Raw genomic sequence first — 4,578 nt, 5'->3', positions numbered from 1 at the left:
TTTTGTTTTGTTTTGTTTGTTTGTTTCTTTGTTTCTTTGTTTGAATGGTGACAGAATGAGTGGGAATGAGCCTTCCATCATGGAAGAGCTGATGGTGAGGAATTCCAGCAACCTGGCATAATCAAACCCCAACTCCTCTCAGGGCAGGGGAGAGAGCTGAAAAGGAAAAACGTTACATTACAATTTTTATACATACCAGCAAGCTCAGAATTAGATCATCTAAAAGCTGCACTAGAGGCACTATTTTTTCTCTCCTGTGTCATTGAATAGAGGTGTTATATAATTGCAGTTGTAAAAGGAGTCATCCATTCAGCTGTATGTGGGAGGGAAAGAGGTACATAACACACCGTGAATTCGACTGTGCAGAATGAGCCAAAAGTGATCAATTAAACACATTCTTTGTCATTGCCATTTGCTCCATGTACCCTATAGGGATCCCTGCCCACGACAGGTTTGTCAGGCTAAAAACATGACCTTTCGTCATTTTTTCCCCACAGTTTTATTTCTGTCTTTGCTCCCTGTGCTCAGCATTTGATATTTCTCTCTTTCAAGTTAGTAATAGCATTAATAGAAATCAGTTCAATACTGGACTGGTAATCCATGAGATCTGGGACTGAATATACCATCTGTTCATGGCAGATAAACATTCAGTTCATACATTTGAATTTCATGTTATTTGTAGCTGTTCTACTGTAGATCATCATGTGAGGTCTGATACCTTTTAACATAAATTTTACCAGTTGGGTGTGAGCCATCTCCAGGCCATGTAGGCCTTAATTGTTGTAATAAAAGAATGCACTTCATTATCCCACTTCTCCCTAGGTTATGGTGACATTCATCATGCAGTATTGCTGACTACAGAAGTTGGATGCACTTCACAACATCCCTTCTCCCCCACACGCCTGTGAAGAAAGTATCTTTATGGTGTTTTCAAATTGCCTGCCAATTGGAAATTAACCTTAATCAGCAAATCTGACAGCACAGCAAACTCTCTAACATTTACTTTGGTGAGAAGCCCAGGTATTAATCAAAGGTAGTGGTCCTTCCACAGATCCTCTGTAGATAAAATAAAATAAAGCTCTTTAGAAGCCCGAGCTCTTCAGAGGAAGCCAGACTGATGTAACACATATTCACGGTGTACTGAAAGAGTAGTAAGTCTTTGAGCTGTCTGTAGAGTATCTATGGGATCCTGGCCAAAATCAGGAGTTTCCAGCAGCTACCACAGCACCAGTTAGAAGCAAGAAGGCAACACAGACTGGAAAAACAGGAAGAGCAGAGCCAACATAAGAGAGTCAGAGGCAGAATGAGTTCCACATAACATAAAACAGATACAGACAGATAAGACTTCAGCACTCTGTGTATATACACAGAAGTGCACAAAGATGTTCTTCCTATCTGAGCTTTCTGGAGTTCAAGCCTTTGTCCCATCTTTGTTAGATTCTCAGGGTTCAGCTCCTGGACGACCATAAAAACAGCATCCAAGCCTGGGGAAATGTGAAAATAATTCAGCACAATTCTCTGTCTTTTCAGACTAAGTTAGGCTGTGTTATCTCACATTTTCTAATATACAAAGAGCGTTTCCATGGCTCAGCTGCCACAAGGGAATTTCTTAAGTAACTTGGCTGAATATGAGCCTTCAGACCTGGAGCTGACCAGTGCCTATTTCCTCAAATTACTCAGGAAAAGGTCGACACTTTTACACATCTGTAAGTATGCCTGCTAATATTTACCCTCTACGCAGCACAGGCAGAAATAGATGAGCTATTTGTAACTCAGCCCAGCAGCTCAGGACATCACGGGAAGACTCAGAGCAGGAGTTTCCTTCTTCACTGGGCAGACACAGCCCATGTTACTCATAACTGGCAGAATGGACAAAGCAAATGGTGATCAGACTGTACTGAAAAAAAGATCTGAATAAACTAAGTTGGCCCAAACAATTGCTTTCTCAGTTGTACGTCCACTGTGCTGATGCATTAAAACAGAATTTCAAGCAAACACTTTAACGTTCCCTAGACATAAACACTTTTTCTGTTTATATAAAAAGAAATCAAAGATTTTGTGTTTGTTTTTTATTATTATTGTTTTTCTTATATTTTTACACTAGGCTTATTTGGTTATTTCCCTCCCTTACCTAAAAGAACATTCATTTTTCTTTGACATATAAAAACCAAAGTATTTCATTCCAACTAAAATCAGATTTAACACTTCTGATTCCCAAGATACCCCCATTCATTTTACAAATGCAAGTAGAAATGTTCTTGCATTTGGATTTGTTCAGAGAGCTGCAAGATCTGGTTGGCAGTGAAGCACAAATCTAAATGATAAATTGTTCCCCAAAAACTTGGGTATTTTGCTTTCTACATAGGATCTGTTCCCAAAACTGGACTGTTGGTACTAAAACCAAATCTGTGGGAACACATAACTGTCAGAAGCATAATCAAATAGAATTGCTCTAAGTAAAACTCAGTTGATCTTTGTTGCTCTGCCTTTGCTTCACATAGAGTAAGGTCCTCTAGTTCACAAGAATTTTACTCAGAGTTCAAATAAAAGGTCACAATGAGCTGCTAGTATTTCTGCTCCTTGATCTCACAGAAGCTACCTTTACTGCTCCTCTAAGTCTTACACGTTCTCACCTAACATAACAGCCAGTGACGGGAGACAACAGTAATTTGAAGATCTCACTCCCACAGGCACAGAAAATCTCTGTGTTTCAACAAGTAAATGGATTCTCCTTAGCAGCATAAGCAGAAAGCACATGGAATATAGAATAAACCTGCTATGAGACCTGTTCTTCACCAAACAGAGGGTCCCAAATGCTTGTTGGTTTTATTTCTGTTGGTAACCTGCATCCAGAGTATGAATGCTGAAGTTTCTCAGCTGAAAACCTGAGGTGACATTCATCATGCAGTATTGCTGACTACAGAAGTTGGATGCACTTCACAACATCCCTTCTCCCCCACACGCCTGTGAAGAAAGTATCTTCACAAGGATTGGTCCCTATCATTATCTGTTGTCCATCATCCTCTTCTCCCTTGTACTGGGGAGCTTCTGGCTGCACTGTTTGGAGTGCAGCTCAAAAAACCACTCAACAGAAGAGCATGCCTTCATTAAACCTAACTTAGTTTACAGTTTCTAGGTGATAACATTTTCAAATCAAATTAATGTGTTTTCAAGCCAGGCAGTTATTTAATGAAAGACATTTTCCACATGGAAAATCTTTCCACATGGATTTTAGCTATTTTAGCTAAATTGCCTTTCTGCATTGAAAATGAAGGAATCAGAACACCATAGTTGGCCCTAAGAACAGTCGTCCAGTGATAATTCCAGCTCACTGTGCTATTATGGGCAGTTATCATTGTCTCACACATTCCCAGATCTTCTTGAAAAGGGGGTGATAGGATGCGAGGAAATGATCTCATGTTGCATTGAGGGAGGTTTAGATTGGTTATCAGGATGAATTTCTTCACAGATGGGGTAGTCAGGCATTGGAATGGTATGTCCAGGGAAGTGGTGGAGTTCCCATCCCTGGAGGTATTAAAGGGATGTGTGGATGTAGTACTAAGGGACATAGTTTAGCGATGGGATTCTGTAGGATAGGTTGATGCTTGGACATGATGATACTGTAAGGCTTTTCCAACCTAAGTTCTCTATGATTCTGCTCATGCTGGAGATTCATATCTAATAGTTTTTGGTTGCATGGGATTTGGCTGCCCTGCCATCTCCAAGGTCTCCACTCTGACAGGAAAAATATGGAGCTCCATGAAGCAGCATCCAAAGGGATGCCTGGGAGGCCCTCAGGCAGACAAGATGTGTCCCCTGGGAAGCCTGTGTCCCTCTGTATTCCCAGAGTCCAGCTCAGCAAGATGCTCTGTCCTTAGCATTCTTCCTCTGCATGGTATCTGGGACCAGCACCGTTTAACATCTTTGTCAGTGACACGGACAGTGGGATTGAGATCACCCTCTGCAAGTTAGCAGACACCAAGCTGAGTGGTGCAGCTGATATGGTCCTATATCCAGCTCTTGGGCCCCAGCCTAAGAAGGACACGGACTGCTGGAGAGTACAAAGTGCAGAGGGTCACAAGGATGATAGAGGACTGAAGCACTTCTCCAGGATGAGAGAGCTGGAGTTATTCAGTCTTGAGAAGACTTTGCGGAGGACTTACTGCACCTTTCCAATGCCTAAAGGGTCCTCAAAGAGTGACGGGAGAGTCTCTATCATAGCATAGTGATAGGACAAGGGGTGATGACTTTAAACTAAAAGAGGGGAGAATTAGGTTAGAGGTCAGGCAGGAATTCTTTACTCAGATGGCAGTAAGGTGCTGCCCAGAGGAGCTGTGGATGCTCCATCCCTGGGAGTGCTGGACTGAGGGGACTGGTTTAGAGAAAGGAATCCCTTCCTACAGCAGAGGGGCTGGAACCGGATATCATAGAATGGCTGCGTTGGAAGACACCTTAAAGATCACCCGGTCCCAAGCTTTCTGTAGGGCTGCCATCCATCGCGTCAGGTGCAACCAAGGCCCCACAGCACCCGGGTGGGGGCGGAAGCGCGGAGCTCGGGAAATCCCCGCGGAGGAGGCG

This window comes from Meleagris gallopavo, chromosome 1 (assembly GCF_000146605.3).
Source record: "Meleagris gallopavo isolate NT-WF06-2002-E0010 breed Aviagen turkey brand Nicholas breeding stock chromosome 1, Turkey_5.1, whole genome shotgun sequence".
Taxonomy (NCBI): Eukaryota; Metazoa; Chordata; class Aves; order Galliformes; family Phasianidae; genus Meleagris; species Meleagris gallopavo.
The sequence above is the reverse complement of the archived record's forward strand: the minus strand, read 5'-3'. Positions refer to the sequence as shown.